Consider the following 18,165-nt stretch of genomic DNA (forward strand, 5'->3'; position numbering starts at 1 on the left):
TCAGACACCGTGTTCCGTTAGTCCCTTCGTCAACTAAAGAGGGCCTTCAGTGATGTGAACCAATACAATTTATACATTAACAGGCAGAAGAAACAACTGCAGGCTATTTCTGTAAAGAATATACAAACAGCCAATTATGACTAGTGACAATCTGCTTACATTATTAATAATGAGAGTTATATTGACATTACATAGAAGGGAATAATTTAAATAAGACTTTACTTACCTCTTTCTGAACATGTAGTGGGTCACACACATCAAAACCATCAGGAGTTTCCCATTCCTTTAAAAGATAACATGTATTTCATTAATTTACCAGTTTTCCATGTTTAGAAATGTCTGTTGTTTCGCAACTTTAGATTCAATTCCACAAGCTGCGACACTGTCGCGAATAAAACAGTGACATGTATATAGAATAAATTTCCTTTACTTTACGTCTGTGGTCACAATTCTTCTTCTTCTTCTCCTCTCTCTCTCTCTCTCTCTCTCTCTCTCTCTCTCTCTCTCTCTCTCTCTCTCTCTCTCTCTCTCCCCCCCCCCCCCCTCTTTTTTTTTTTTTTTTTTTTTTTTTGCCATAGGTGTAAAGTAAAGGAACTTTTTGTAGATTCAATTAATGAAAAGTAATTCCAGCTGCTGATGGATTCTTCATGTAGGTCTTCACCCAGGACATCAGTGCATCTGAAATGCATGCACTCTCTGTGTGGCAGTACTGCAACATTTAAGTCACTCAAAGTTTCTCTGTCAAACTGTTGCATTCTTTTATAGGATAATCAATGAAATCACATCAGAGAACACCAGGGAGAATACACATTGACCGAGAAACTTTGAGTGACTTGTATCTTGCAGTACTGCCACACAGAGAGGGCACGTGCACTTCGGATCCGCTTGAAAATGGCTCCGATGTGAAGTCCGAAACAAGTCAAAGATCTAAATATGGGATACATCATCAAATGGAACAGTCTTTCATTAATAACTTAATTTAGCTTAATCAATAACACGTTAAGTCTTTACATACACATATACTTACAACACTGTCTTCTTTAATGTCAATTTGTTCAAATTCTTCAAGTGGTCGCCAGTAGGAGTCAGTCAATATCTACAGGTAAGAAAACAATGTGAGATCATACAGACACTCAATGGAAAATACAGACATGAAAGTAGTTAATTATACCATTCAGTACATAATACAATGGGACAAAGTTATAAGAGAACTTGGAATAGAAGACAGAGCCCAGAACAGTAATGAGACCACTGCCAGACAGCGGGCACTGGTCACTGAACTGCACGATCAGCCCTGGTGTCCAAGGGTTGGAACCACATGACCAGTCATCACTCCTCCTACCACAACAATGTCAGCAGAGGTGGTGGTTCTGAAATCGATCCTCCTGCATACCAGCAGCCAGGAATGTCTCGCGGATGTGGCAATGTACCTGACCAAATGGCACTCAAGCCATTCCGGTACTGTGCCAAGTTTGTCTCTGAAGATGCCAAAATGGCAATCTGTACCATCGATAGCCATGTATTCAGAGATCTCATATATCCAGATTCTTGAAATAGTCAGTAGCAGGTATCACAGATGGCTCAGGCGCATGGGGCTGATTCCTGAACAGCAACTCAAAATTGGGGAGGATTGCTCCACAAAATGCCAAATACTGAAGAAACACTCAGATTTTCATGGCCTGTGGAGCCAGGAGGAGGCTCTGCCAAATCCAGAGTGTTGGTGCACTTGCCTCTGTATGTAAAGACTGAACTGGGCTGGTTTGACAGGCTCCACTTGATATCTGAATGTCGTCATGGTAATCAGCATCTAACATCTTGAGGTAGGAAATATGGGTTCATCCATGAGCCACATTGCATAATCTAACTGTGATCCAACAAATGCCCTATAAAACTGCCAGAGGCATGATCTGATGGCTCCCCATGCCTTTCCATTGAGACATTTGAAAATATTCAATGATTTGAAACCCTCTGTTCGCAGGCCTTCCAGCAGCAGAAGCCAGGTTAATTTTTAGGTAAACAGTACACCTAAAAAGTGCACAGCATCCTTAAAATGTAAAATATTGTCTCCCATTGTGAGCTCTGGTTGGTTAAAACTTCAACAAGTACAGATGTAGTTTTCTCTGGAGAGAACCTAAAACCAGATCCATTGGCCCAAGCTTCCAGCCTCCAGATGGTCAGCTGTAGTTGCCTTGTTGTCATTGTAAGAATAAATGAAGAGCTGAAGATTGTGAAGTCATCCACAAACAGACAGCGAAACAGCATTTAACAGGACTCCTGACTGTGTAGGAAATGCCAATGACAGTGACTTCAACAATATGACACTGTGTACACTGTCTTGTGGAACCATGTTCTCCTGAACATAGTAATCAGACAAGGCATCACCAACGCAATATCAAAAGCATCAGTTCTCATGGAAGGGTTGGACAAGAAGCAGCAGATATGCACGTAGTCCCCATTCATAAAGTTGATGAAGAATGTTGTACTTTCAAATACTGTCATATCCTCTCTTAAGGCCAGAAAACACACCAACCAAATGGTTTCTGCGTAAAAAGGGATCCAGTACTGCCATCGTCAGCAGAATTAAGTTGTCATGAGCAGAACAGAACAGCTGATAACCACTCTGTGAACAGCACAGGTGACCTGAGCATTTGAGGAGTCAGACATGGTGGCTGCTGACAATGGGCTCTAGAGTTCTACTCGTACAACTGGTAAGGGTTAAACTCTGATAACTGTCATGATCCTTGCCTGGTTTCCATAATGGAATTAATACTGCCTCCTTCCAAGTTGTGGGGTACTACTCATCAAACAAGATCTGACTGAAACAAGATAGGAGTCTGCCTTCAGCTCCAGGACAAATATGATGGAGTATGAGATGATGAATCTGATTAGATCCTGGAGCAGTGTCTCTGGCCATAGAGAAAGCTGATCACAATCGCCACATGGAAAATGAAAGATTGTAGACCTTTTCATTAGACAAGAAGAAGCGGAGCTTCCTCATCTCAACTGTCTTATGAAACACTTGTTGGCTGACTTCTTAAGGTCCTGTGCAAAAGAAATAGCAAAGACTGGAGGTTGCATAGCTTTGAAAGCTTTTTTTTAGCTTCACCATAGGGTACATATCTCATAACTTTCAACTCCTGAATCTTCCTTTCCTCATTATAAACCCCATGCTTCCTGGCCACACAGGGTGATCCCTGGAGCACTTTATACACTTTGGAGGGAGTGTACAAGAATCACCTGATTCCTTAGCTGAGCCTCCATAATTTCCCCATGTAGCTGTCCTGTTACTTGCCACTGTGGTATGACCAAATCTTTGACACCTGAAGCACCATATTTGGTTGGGAGCAAATGGTCGAATCTTAAGATGGCTATAGCCTGCAAGAATGTGTTTGGGTAATTCTGGAGTGTTCAACATTAGAATAAATGCTTTAGTTTTTTTGTGACACACATTTTTAAATTCTTCATATAACTACTCAGGGTCCATCTCACTTTGTTGGAGCACGTAGCCATATCTTTACAGAAATTAAGAGTATTATGCAACTCAGACACAACATGATATTCACCTAAGGCCTTGGCTTCCAGAAGCTTAGATACTTGTTTTGGTGTGGCAATATCAACTAGAAGTGTTCCATCATGTAGCTCTTTAACACTTTTTAAAGATCCAGCAATATCCTCGAATGCATTGTAAATATGGAAAGGGGTGACATTCTCAAAAGTTCCCTGTGCACTCTTGATTATGATGAAAGTGTTATGGCACACTGGTGCCTTGTTCCTATAATACTGAGACATCAGGTGGACTGACCAACTGAGCTCTCTTTGTTGAACAGGTGTATGTATTACCTGATGTTACAACTGCCCCATTAGGAGTTGATGTTAATTTACAGAGGTGGGGCAGGGAGGGGAGGGGTGGGAAGGGGGGGGGGGGGTGCGGCAATGAGGGTGCCCGCGTTTGTCCATTAGAGACTGTTTTATGTCAACAGCCATTCACCTCATCAGCAAGTAGGACACCTCCAGGCTGAAAGGCTTTTTATAGAGGTGTGTACCTTCCTCTTGGTCCAGGCGGTGACACCGAGGCCCTCATTCTCTGAGACACAGCAATGCCTAATGATGGTCCCTGAAGTATGCCCAGAGTTTACAGTAAAAGAGGTCTGGTGGCACTGGACAGCCCCAGCCCAGGAAACCTGGGGTCACCATAGTCATACCCGGCCACTGCTGGTAGAAGTCCCTGGGAAAAACACAGCCTTGCCTTTCCTAAGTTGTGGGACACTCGTCAGACCTCTCCACTGAGGCCTGTGAAGCTCTGGTGACCCTGCCAGTAGCTATGCTACCACCGGCATAACCTTCGGTATTACAGAGGCATGCAAACCCTCGTGACTGGCACTATATGTGCCTACGAGAAGGCAGTATCCCCCGAGAGGGTTCCAGTTCGCTCAGATCCGAGGACCATCTCCCATCATCCACAGTCAGTGTGTTTCAGATATGTGTTACAATATTGGTGTCAGAACACCTGCTGGAGCTGGAAATGGTCATTAAATGGAGATTACACTGTGGGTACCTCTCAATATTGCATTGGCCCTCATTTTGCCCAGCATAGTGCAGCAACTCAACATGGCATGGACTCAACAAGTCATTGGAAGTCCCCTGCAGAAATACTGAGCTGTGTTGCATCTATAGCTGTCCATAATTAGGATTTTGTGCATGAACTGTCCTCTCAATTATGTTCCATTAATGTTCAATGGGATCCTCATCGAGTGATTTGGGTGGTCAAATCATTTGCTCAAATTGTTCAAAATGTTCTTCAAACCAATCACAGTGGCTTAATGACATGGCACATTGTCATCCACAAAAATTCCATGTCATTTGGGAACATGAAATCTATGAATGGCTGCAAATGGTCTCCAACTAGCTGAATATAGCCAATGCCAGTCAATGACTCAGTCCATTCCACGTAAACACTGTCCACACCACTGACAACCTGGGTCCATGGCTTCATGGAGTCTGTTCCACACTCAAACCTGTGCAGAAGGGAAGAAAATGCAGCAACAGTGGCAAGCAGTGGAAGTTCTCAAGTGAGTACCAACATTAAATTTTATTTGGTCCTGTCAGATTGTTTTTTTTTTTCCTTTCCTTTCATTTATATGTGAGTATATAATACACTCGTGGTGGTAGTGATGAACAAAATGTCTGCTGGTGAGAAACTAACAACCTGAGGAGTGATTCGAGATTTGCTGGATGAAGTAGCAAAGATCAGAGTTGATAATGGAGCTCTGAGTAGAGAAGTAAAACATTTGAAGTGTTACAGAAGGTAAGGGTAAGCTTCGAGTATGTATCTCCCCATCCTTGATGCTAGTACTTCCTCTCTGGCGACACCATTTTCAAATAAGTCTGGGGCAAATGTTATTGTCTTTATTGATAGTTCACACATGGCCACAAAATTAGATAACTGGAGTGAAGAACAGTTGTTAAGTGTACTTCTTAAAAATTGGTAATGGATGATAAAACATGTGTAATGTCCAATGAGAAATTTCAAGATGTACTGTTCTTCTCAGATTTTCAGGGAGGGTTTGTGGGCTGTTCAGGAGGGAGAATGCCTCAAGGCATTATTGTGAACAACTTAACGGTACAGCCATAAAGCTAGGAGAATCAATAGATGCTTCTGTGGATCATCTCACAGGAATCAATATTAATACTATGAGTTAACTAAGGATGATCATGTCAATAATACCATTTTTTCAGGAGGCATGACAATGGGCCTTTGATGCGTTTTTGCGGGGTTTGCCATCTGAAATGTCACAAAAAGTGTGTGTGGAGTCCAGAAGACCTTGGATGAAGCAATGGCTACTGCAGTAGTTTTAACTGAGATTGATTCAGTAGCTAGGAAGGATTGATTAGTGTTAAATTCAGAGATTGTATGTTATAGGTGTGGCTCTCCATGCCATGTTTGGTAGTTTTGTGGGAAGCCACAATGACAGATGTGCAGGTAACACTCATGCCCCTGCGTTAAACAGAACAGAGGCCAGTGAGACCACTGTGCAATGCTTCCAGTAAGTTCAACTATGGGACACCGTCATGCAAAATCAGTGACAGGCATCTGTCTATTTGGCTATATAAAGGGGAGGTCATGTAAGTTATTGTTGGATACTATATGTAGCTGTTGTTGTTGTTGTTGTGGTCTTCAGTCCTGTGACTGGTTTGATGCAGCTCTCCATGCTACTCTCTCCTGTGCAAGCTTCTTCATCTCCCAGTACTTACTGCAACCTACATTCTTCTGAATCTGCTTAGTGTATTCATCTCTTGGTCTCACTCTACGATTTTTACCCTCCATGCTGCCCTCCAATGTTAAATTTGTGATCCCCTGATGCTTCAGAACATGTCCTACCAACCGGTTCCTTCTTCATGTCAAGTTGTGCCACAAACTCCTCTTCTCCCCAATTCTATTCAATACCTCCTCATTAGTTATGTGATCTAACCATCTAATCTTCAGCATTCTTCTGTAGCACCACATTTTGAAAGCTTCTATTCTATTCTATTCTCTTATCGTCCATGTTTCACTTCCATACATGGCTACACTCCATACAAATACTTTCAAAAACGACTCCCTGACACTTAAATCTATACTCGATGTTAACAAATTTCTCTTCTTCAGAAACGCTTTCCTTGCCATTGCTAGTCTACATTTTACATCCTCTCTACTTCGTCCATCATCAGTTATTTTGCTCCCCAAATAGCAAAACTCCTTTACTACTTTAAGTGTCTCATTTCCTAATCTAATTCCCTCAGCATCACCCGACTTATTTCGACTGCATTCTATTATCCTCGTTTTGCTTTTGTTGATGTTCATCTTATATCCTCTTTTCAAGACACTGCCCTAATCGTTCAACTGCTCTTCCAAGTCCTTTGCTGACAACAGCATTGTTGGGATGTTGTTCCAACTCAGTTTTACTGCTGGAAGAACCAAACTGTTGCAAGGAACACCTTGGATGTCGGGTAAACCAATTAAACTGTGTACGCAGTCTCTTAGACTCAGTTCATAGGATACAATATCAAAGAGTGCAGTAAGGCTGATCTTAATGAACGTAGGTGGTGATACTGTTGGTGTGGTAGAGCCCTTGCCAGAGAACAAAGAACTGGACCAGGTGCAACATTTTGTATGACAGTTCATCCTATGCGCAGGTGACTGGGTATTGCCCATCAGTATTGATAATTTTGGTTCAGAGAAGGTGAGGCTATCAAAAGGTACACTGACAGCTAACTCAGAAATGTTTGAAGGTGAATTAGAAAGGATTTTGATGTAGATTGCCAGCAGCCAGGACAGTCACGATTTAACTGCACTAAGGGGAAAGGTGTCACATATCAAAGGGCATGATAGAGTGGATTTGGAGAAGTTATAGGAGAAATATGCGGGATTATTTAATCTGCCTGGACCATTGCCAAGTACACTTTTGGTGCGGCATAGAATTCCGACTGGGAAGGAGCCATCTGTATACAAGAAACCGTACAAAGTCTCACATTATTTACAACCCATGTTGGAAGAATTTAGCAATCAACAACTTTGGGCACCATTCGGTTAAACACCACTTTGAGTGGCAGTCAATTCACCACAACTACTGCCAGTGCTGCCTCCTCCATGTCCAGCCAGCCATCCCCACATCTACCCGACTGCCACTATGACATCACCAATCTTGTCGTGAGTTCTCTGATCCTGGGTTGCACCTTTTTGAAATCTCTGCTGCTTACACTGCCTATGCCCAGTCCTCCCTCTCACAATCTATGGTGGCCAGTTGCCATCACCTTCACGAATGCAGCATGCTTCTTTTGTCAGGCATGTTCCATGTTCACTGACTAATTGTCAAGTTATTTTGTTCCTGTCTGCTCTGATGCTTTCTGGTGCCTTCTCCCCAGTGTGTTGCATGTCTCTGAGATGGTTGCAGCATCCTCCTTGAGGAGCAGAAGTGTAATATATGTAGGGCTAGGCACCTGCATCTCTGGCCACCACACTCGTGGACATGTGTTGCAGGCCAGGTACGACCAGTGCCTTTCCTAAGGAGGTCATTTGTGAACAGAAGAGTCACTGAGCTATGTACTGCTGAGTCTCCAGAACCACCACACATTCTGGAGGCACAAGGTGTGCAGTAACTGGTGCGCAGGTCATGGTAAACAGTGCTGCAGTCACAGGCACCTATTCTCATCCATGTCGTCACATGTTCACATGACGCTGTGCCTGCACTTCTCTGCTGACGGGTACTTCAGTTGCCGTTCAGCCTCTCAGTGACCAGTTCAGCTACACGCTACAGACTGATGACAGGCGATCCTTGAGCTACACTTCGCACCACAATGCCTACCAGCACTGCAAACTATCAGAGAATGCCATCTCGTGTCATCACCAGGATCACAGTCACTAGATGCCCATCAGCTGTTCCGGAAGCCCCGTTTCATCTTCATCTGGATCACAGCCGCTGCTCATGTACTCATGCAAAACTTAGCTTGCCCTTTTCTGACATGATATCCTACAAAACACAAATGGAGGGCAACAGGCAGATTCCATGCTCCTAGATTTCCAGAAACCATTTGCCCAATGGAGATTGTTGATGAAGGTTAGAGCATACGGTTTAGGTTCCCAGGTATATGGGTGGATCAGAGACTTTCTAAGTAACAGGACCTGGTAAGTGGTCCTTGGCCGTGAGTGTTCATCATAGACAGGGGTATTGCCGGGAGTGTTCCAGCAAAGTGTGACCAGACTGCTTTTATTCTTTATATATATATAATGTGTCTGTGTGTGTGTGTGTGTGTGTGTGTGTGGTGTGTGTGTGTGTGTGTGTGTGTGTGTGTGTGTGTATGCGAGTGTATACCCGTCCTTTTTTCCCCCTAAGGTAAGTCTTTCCGCTCCCGGGATTGGAATGACTCCTTACCCTCTCCTTTAAAACGCACATCCTTTCGTCTTTCCCTCTCCTTCCCTCTTTCCTGACGAAGCAACCGTTGGTTGCGAAAGCTAGAATTTTGTGTGTATATTTGTGTTTGTTTGTGTGTCTATCGATGTGCCAGCGCTTTCGTTTGGTAAGTCACATCATCTTTGTTTTTATATGACCTGACACACAGGGTGAGGAGCAATTTATGGCAGCTGACTGATGATGCTGTTATGTAGAGGAAGGTGTCATCATTGAGTGATTGTACAAATATACAAGATGACTTAGACAAAATACAAGATGACTCAGACAAAATTTCTAGTTTGTATGATGAATGGCAGCTTGCTCTAAACATAGCAAAATGTAAGTTAATGTGGATGAGTAGGAATATAGCATTAGTAGGGTGCAGCTGGACACAATCACTCCAATTAAAAATCTAGGCATAATGTTGCAAAACAATATGAAATGAAATGAGAACATCAGGTTGATAGTAGGGAAGGTGAATGCTCAACTTCATTTTATTGGGAAAATTTTGGGAACTGTAGCTCATCCATAAATAAGACAGTGTATAGAACACTAGAGTGACCTACTCTTGAGTAATGTTTGAGTGTTTGGGATCCCCCCCCCCAGGTTGGATTAAAGGAAGACACCGATGCAATTCAGAGGTGGGCGGCTACATTTGTTATATGCATGGTATCAGCCACTATCTGGTTGGATGCATTTTCAAATATGCACACCCCCAGTTAGGCCACTGTGTTTCCTACAGCTGTCACTGCAGAACAAAGGCGCTGCCACAAATGATTACGCCGCTGTCAATGAGATGCAAGCATCCCTTCTCCAGAGAAGAAGAGCAGAGAGAAAGTAACAAAGTCTGATCCTCCCTTTCCAGAATTTAACCCTGGATACACACCAACAATTTTTAGGTGTTACTGGTCACACATATCACAAGGCATACTGTCAGGAAAAATCTGCAGAAGAGAGGTGGATAAATTAGGGAACAAAATGAGTTTATCTGATAATTAAAAAATGTTAAATTGAAATCCAGGAGTTGAATAGGTAAGTGGGTAATATATACTGCAATCAAAGCAGCAGCAACAGGCTAGTGTAAGTCCTGTGTAACTTCACTAGTGAGGGCTCATAACATGTGTTGGTAACAACTTTGTTTTCACGATGGATGCACAAAAATAAATGCATAAATGAAAAGCCACAATAAGTGTTTCCATTAATAATACTTACTGCCTCCTCTTTGATGTCTATTTCACCAGACAGCGTGTGCATCACTTCCTCCTCTGTTGATTCCTGTAGGGAGACAACATGTCAGACCCATTTGCACATCATGAGAGATAAGACTGAAGGTCAGCAGAAAGAAGTATTACTTATTCATTCACTTCACACATTAAGATATTGAAAACAACCATTAGTTTCATTTACTATTTTTTATTTACCAGTTACACTCTTCAAATGAACAAGAGAATCATCAGAATACACAGTTTAAGGTTTTCTGACAGCACTGAACTTTACATTAAAGTTTGGATAACAACACTAAAGATTAAAATGGATGTGTATAACAGTTAAATTTGCATTCAAAGTACAGTAGTATGTATGTATAATGACATTCACAGTACCAAAAATTAAATTAATTTAATCATAAATTTAATCTTTGGCATTGTCAATGACATCATTCACTACTGTACTACAACAGAAGTTTAAGTATTGTAGTATAGCCAGTTTAATCTTTAGTGCTGTCAGTCAGTGTTCTGATGATGCTCTTGTTCATTTGAAGAGCGAAACTGGTAAATCAAAAAATACTAAGTGTGAATTGTGGATGTTTTCAAAAAGTTATTTTTAATAGTTGTTTCCCCTGCAGGCAATGGCTGATCTTGCTAAACTTCACAGTGTTTTCGCGGAAAAAAAAACAAAAAATATGAAACAGAGGCTTCAACGATGTGTAATAACTCAATTTACACATCAACAGGTACAAGCAGCAACTGCAGTTCACTTCTATAAAACATACTAACAACAAATTATGGCTAGCTCCAATCTATTCACAGTGACAGCTGTAAGAATTACCTCTAGATTACTTTATATATCTATATTAGGAGAAAAAAATGCCTATTTTGAAAACAATGTCTGCTCCTCCCATTACACCATTTAGCTGCTGGTTTTATGTAATATTTCAAACCAGGAATTTACTTTACACAGATCAAAATCAGTTGTCTATATTGTCTATATTCTGGCACTGTCACAGTCTATGTAATACAAATATTACAGTTGCATGCAATTTACATTCCTGAGTACAAGCATTCTGTTAAATTGTAGGAGGGATGGCTAATATGGTATTCTTGTACTCAGTTTTTGAATTTCTGGGAGTTACATTTCCAGGCTTATATCTACCAGCAAACTGCTACAGACTTTTACACCAGAGTATAAAACTCCATTCTGCATCCTGAAGAGGGAGGCATAGTGTATTGGTAAATTATTTTTTTTACCTGTACTATCATTGTAGAGAATCGCAGAGTTTATCCTAAAAAAAGCATTATTATTAGCAACAAATGCCAATGTGGTGTAATGTTGTTGTTGTTCTTCTTCTTCTTCTTCTTTCACTCTACACTGTGCAAACTTCTTCATCTCTGAATAACTACTATAACCTACAATCTATTGATTCTGCTTACTGTATTCATCTCTTGGTCTCCGTCTATAATGTTTACTAACACATCCCTCCCCCCCCCCCCCCCTTACTTCCATACAGGGCTACACTCTGTACAATTACTTTCACAAAATACTTCCTGACATCAAATCTGTACTCGGTGTTAACAAATCTCTCTACTTCAGAAACGCTTTTCTTGCCATTTCCAGTCTACATTTTATATCCTCCCTACTTCGACGATCATCAGTTATTTTTGCAGCCCAAATAGCAAAACTCATCTACTACTTTCAGAGTCTTGTTTCCTAATATAATTTCTTCAGCATCTTCTGATTTAATTCAACAACATTCCATTATCTTTGTTTTTCTTTTGTTTATGTTCCTCCTATATCTTTCTTTCAAGACCCTGCCCATTCTGTTCAACTGCTCTTTCAAATCCTTTATTTTCTCTGACAGAATTACCATGTCCTCAGCAAACCTCAAAATTTTTATTTTCTCTCCATGGACTTTAATTCAATTTTTTTCCAGTTTCCTTTACTGCTTGCTCAATGTACTGACTGAATAACATCGGCAATAGGCTACAACTCTGTCTCACTCCCTTCTCAACCACTGCTTCCCTTTCATACTCCTTGACTCATAACTGCCATCTGGTGTCTGTACAAGTTGTAAATAGCCTTTTGCTACCTGCATTTTATCCCTATTACCTTCAGAATGTCAAAGAGGGTATTCCAGTCAATACTGTCAAAAGCTTTTCCAAGTCTACAAATGCTATAAACATAACCCTTTCCTTAACCCATCTTCTAAAAGAATTCATAGAGTGAGCATTGCCTCCCATGTTTCTACATTTCTCCAGAATCCAAACTGATCTTCTCCAAGGTCAGCTTCTACCAGTTTTTCCATTCTTCTGTAAAGAATTTTTGTTTGTGGTTTGAAACCAGGTCTTATTAAACTGATAGTTTAGCAATATTCACATCTGCTTTCTTCACATTTGGAATTATCATATTCTTCTTGAAGTCTGTGGGTATTTTGCATGTATCTTACATCTTGTAATGTATTACCAAACAAATATAATAATCACTAGGCCCTGAAGATACGTCTGCTTTGTGTTTGATTATTAATTTTACACGATATTCCTGCTGCTCATTTGCCCATAGAACTTCGCTCTTTCACCCGAGACATTACACCGCGGGACAGTACTGAGTGAATGCATGCTAGTAAGAATGCCTGCAAATCAGCACATTGAGGGGGATTTCTGAGGCAGAACTAAGCCTTTATCATTGAGCTGGTGCCACCTCAATGTATTATCCACCTGGATGCCTAGAAACTTCACACACATTGCACCTCGTCTAGTGTATACCTGGGAGTCACATTTAGTTTTTTTATTATTATTTTTATTTTATTTATTTATTTATTTTTTTCATACTGCACAAAAAGAGTTTTTGTAAGATTAAATGTTAAGCTGCTACTCATGAATCAGTTGCAATCCCATTCCACTATTCTACTGGCTGTATACAGCATGGATGTGTTTGGGGCCTCTATCCACAAATTATGTCATCAGTAAATATTATGAATTTACTAAAAAAGGAAAAGGAAAAAATTGGGAGCACTGGCTGTTCATGTCCATGACATTCCATAAGTCACACATGTCCTCTGGGTGGTGCTAAAGAACACTCACAAGGCAAATATCAAATATCTAAAGACAAGAATGTTACGTGATACCACATACTTATACGTTTGTGACTATTACAGTGCCATCTATCACAAAGCAAAAAAAGTGGTCCAAGTATAACATTCATATTTCTTTACATACTACATGAATATGTAATAAAAAATGGGGGTTCCTATTTAAAAAAAACCACTTGATATCCATTTGACCTACGGCAGCACCATCTAGCAGGCCAACCACAGCACCATCATGTTTCCCACTTCAAGCTAGACAAGTTTCTTTCTTTGTAGTTTTTTCGTTTGAAGCTTATTTCGTGAGATATTTGGCCCGGTCACGATCAATGGACCACCCTGTATATGATCATAATGTAGCGCTTTTGCAAGAAAATCATGTGTCAAGATCTATAGTGCGTGCCAATAATGTTTGGTCTTGTCATTCTCCCAAGCTCAATTTCTCAGTTTTCCATATGGACTGAAGGAAAGACATGGAGGCATGCATGGGCATAGCAGGATGGTTAAGGCCCTCAAGTCAGTTCCCAAATAGACTGAAGGGTGTGCAAGAAGCATAGCACCACATTCATGGTGCACGAGTCAGCAGCAGATGTCCGTGAAGTATGCAGTGCAAAACTATGTTTCACATTACAAGTTATTTCATGTAAATCGTGTATAGCCAAAACAACATTGTAAACGTGGGACCAATCAAATGAGGGATTGCAGCTGTTAAGACACTGACCTCATGTTTGAGAGAATGGAGTTCACTCTGCCCAGCCATCAAGATTTAGGTTTTCCGTTGTTCTCTTAAATCATTTCAGACAAATGACAGGATGATACCTCTCAGCAAGGCCAGACTGAGCACCTGTCCTGTTATCATCAAACATACTTAGCCTGTATATTTTATGTGTATGTATATGTGAGCTGCTTATTTTTGTTGTATTATTATGATGAATTCTGTATCATTGTGAGATAAACTCGAGATGAATAAATAAATAAAACAAAAATAAATAAGTATTAAAGAAACTAATAAAGCACCAAATCAATAATATCTAAAGGATTATAAGCCACTGAACAGTAGTCAACATGGCTCTGAAGCAGGTAAAAGCACAGAAACAGCAACAATGTGCTACACTGAACATATAATTAGAAATCTACAAAATGACAAGATATTAATGCAACAGCTTTATCTCTTAACTGTGGTCCCATTTTATTTATTCATTCATTCATTCATTCATTCATTCAGAGTCCATCTCACAATGATAAATGATTTGTCATTACAATGCAACAAAAATAAATAGCTTGACTATACATGCACATAGAATATATAAGTATCTTTGAACGAGGATAGGATTGGTGGTCAGCCATGGCCTTGCTGAAGGATCCATTCCACCATTTGCCTGAAATGATTTAAGGAATCCACAGCAAACATAAATCAGGATGGCCAGACAGAGCAAACCTTACCCTCCAGACTAGGAAATCAGAGTCTCAATAACTGTACTACCTCATTCAGTTGTTATCTATTGCACAATGTTATTTTGATTGTAAACAGTTGCTCTACATAACTTATAACATAAAATGCACTTTTGCCATACATTGCTGCACATTCTACGGGCGTCCACTAGTTATGCCAGGACCATGAATTTGCACACCTTCATGTCCTGCCTTCAGTCCCTCTGGAAAACTGAGTCAGAATCCACCACCACTACTGCAATCCCCTCCCTCCTCTAATGAGTGATTTTCTCATAAGAGCATTGCACTGTGATCATATATTGTAATGTAACAGGTTGTTGTTGTCGTCCCATTATAAACTCCTACTCTTAGTCCTCGAAATGATCTCTGATTGTGTAGTAGGGCCTATGCATTACTTATGAAGTATGTTTGAGTTGCCTTTTTCAATAGATGTGTTTTGGTAATTTTTTCTGTCTTTGGACAGTTTATTATAGGCTACAACTTTATCTCTGACAAATTGTACTGTTTCGGGTTTCTGTTTGGTTTTCCGTAGTAAATGCAAGACCAAACTGGACCTTATGCCACGATTATGTACAATGCTATTAGCGAAATACTTGCAAATGTTTTCCCAGACATGCACAAGGGAATGGTAGATGTAACCACTTGGAGCAGTAATTGTTTTTTAAATCGCTCTCTAAAATCAGCCCAAATACTATGATTAGTTATTATGCCTATGGCCTTTTTCTGCAGTTTGAAAACTGTGTTCATGTTTTGTGCCTTTGATCCCCAGAAAATAATGCCATTGCTAGAACTGAATGCATTTGATACATAAGTGATTCACAAACAAGTGGTTTGGGTCACACCTACGGAGTGGAACATAGACTGGAAGACTGATGTCAGCTAACTCCAATTACAAAATCGCTTTAGTATCACATGCAAAGAAAGGTCTCATACTGTTTTATACAAATGATGTAAATACCTCAAATCAGGCAACCAAAAAAGATATATGCAGTTGACACTTGTGTATCCTTATATGCAACTACTGATCAAGGTAAGTTGGCAATGTAAATAACGCAAATTATGTACAATATATACAAAAACGACTGTTTCAAATATCTGGACCAACCTTCAGGCAAATGGTAACTAACAAGGTCAGAGAACTGCTTGGTATGTACACTTACAAAGGCATGATGGCCAGTTTTATATTAAACTTTCCAACATACAGCCAGCTTACATCAGAATCATAGGAGGTGAACATAAATTTGTCAGATTTTTTTTTAAGTCTACGCGAGCGGATATCACTTTGCGGTATTTATTTATATTGGGTCAAAGCTGAAAATACTGTTTCCTTCGTTCACTAAAAATTTAATTTGTCTCTAACCGACATCCGTTAGTCTAGAGTTTGATTTTTTCGTACCATCGTATCGAAGAACGCAACTTCCAACGACTCATTCAACATTTATTATCGTAGAGTCACAATATTCATTGGCAACTGTTTTGAAACGCACATCTGGAGCACTTAACCAAAAAATGCATTATTATTTTCTAACTTTCTTAGCCTGTCCGTGTAAACATCAACAACAGCAGACAGACTTTACATTTTATTTGTGTTTAATACGAGGGTAGTGCCAACCGTCAAAGTCAGTGAAATTGGAATATGTGGTGCAGTGATGCTGTATTTTTACAGTGTCACTAATAATTTGTTAAGAAATGAGTATTGTGTTTATATGCTGTTACTACACAAGACTGAAACAATAAAATTCGCATTAGTTTCCACAATTGAAGGTCGCTTTGATGACAAGATGGTACAACTGCAGGATGAAAAACAGACACATATCGATGGCCATGTGCGCCAAAGTTTGAACTAATCAATTTTGAAAGAAAAACGAAGTCATATAATAGTAGGAAAGAAAGTTAACAAGCATACTCACACGAAGCCAACGGGGGGATGCGTTTATTATACTACTTACTGGAGACGCTTTGTTGTTATTGGGGCGGTTTACACGCGTTTGTTATAGTTCTACCACAAGGCAGAGAATATTTTACGTCTCTTTGAGTACTGTAGTTTTATGACGTCAGGGGACTAAATTGTTGCTTCTCTTCAGGGTATAACACGACATAAATCCACACCGATACTCTGCTAACCATGGTGAAGTGCATGGCAGAGGATACATCTCACTGCCCTACTTGTACGTGCAAGGTAAATTGACACTCGGCACAATGGCTGACGGGAGTTACAAGAAATGTGAAACGCTTTTTCGCTTCTTTTCCGTGTGTGGGACATGGAAAGAATGATAGCATAAATGACTCTGTGCGCACTGTTGTTAGACTAATCTTGCCTTTGTGGGGTCCCTTCGGCATTGGTACTTACGAAGCTAATGTAATATTCGCGCAAACTCAGTCCACACTCGACGTAGTACGTAGCTTATGGGAGCGACTACAAACGGAGAATGCCCTTAAGCCGCTGCGCCGAGTGTCAACTTAGTTTGCGCGTGTATATATCTCTGGATTCTTCAATTAATAAAGGTTCCTGAATCTTTTTAAGTAGACTTCCGTGCTGTAAATGGCGTCGGCCAATCCTGATTTCTCCCGTCGTCCCTCCTATGTGACTATCCACAATTCCAAATCCCGTACTTTATATTCCTCTGCTGGCGTACCCCAAGACTCCGTCCTTTCCCCTCTCCTCTAGTACACTGCTGATATGCCCAAACCTCCCCAGCCTGCTCCTCTCGTCCAATTTGCTGATGACACCGCCTTGCTAGCCTTATATCCTACGCTCCAATGGTCCCAACGTACCCTCCAAACCCACCTTGGTGCAACCAGTGGTTTCTCCATATCAATCCCTCCAAGACCCAGGCGATCGTCATAGGCCGCAGCTCTTTCCGTCTCCATAATTTCTACCTCACCATTTATGGCCGTCCTATCCACCTCACTCCTACCCTCAAATACCTTGGCCTCTCCCTCGACCACCACCTCACCTGGTCTCCCCATCTCCTTACCATCCAACACAAAGCTCACAACAGACTCTACCTCCTGAAACTCCTATCTGACTGGACATGGGGTCTGCATCATTCCACCATCCTTCACATCTACAAATCCTTGATCCGTCCCATCCTCTGTTATGCCAGCATTTCTTTGATTTCCACCCCTCTCGGTTCTATAAATCACTCGAAATTCTCAAACGCCATGCAGTCCACCTCATCTTCCGCATCTGCCTTCTGTCCCCCATGCACATCCTCTACAACCTCATCTCCTTCCCCCACCTTCTCCTTTTCCTTGAACACAGAACACATCCACCCACTATATATTGTCCGCCACCTTGATCCCCCTCACACCCTGGTGTCTCTCTTCCTCTCCACCCCCAGCCCGTTGCCGCGCCTTTACCATTGTATCCCACCCTCTCTCCATCTCCACATCCTCCGCCTCCTTTCCCAACACAACTTTCACCATCTACCCCTCCCAGATGATGAGCTTCGCCCTGACATCTACCCTTCCTACCAACTCTAACCC

At 41.0% G+C, this 18,165-nt stretch overlaps 1 long non-coding RNA gene across 1 annotated transcript; it reads right to left on the reverse strand.

The window, feature by feature from the left end:
* Positions 1–828: 828 nt before the first annotated feature.
* Positions 829–16,209, reverse strand: LOC124717370. The gene is made up of 3 exons (XR_007005745.1): positions 16,073–16,209; positions 10,140–10,202; positions 829–1,096 (listed from the first exon to the last, which is right to left on the reverse strand). It is a non-coding gene; the product is annotated as an uncharacterized LOC124717370 (long non-coding RNA).
* Positions 16,210–18,165: the final 1,956 nt, after the last annotated feature.

This window comes from Schistocerca piceifrons, chromosome 9 (assembly GCF_021461385.2).
Source record: "Schistocerca piceifrons isolate TAMUIC-IGC-003096 chromosome 9, iqSchPice1.1, whole genome shotgun sequence".
Taxonomy (NCBI): domain Eukaryota; kingdom Metazoa; phylum Arthropoda; class Insecta; order Orthoptera; family Acrididae; genus Schistocerca; species Schistocerca piceifrons.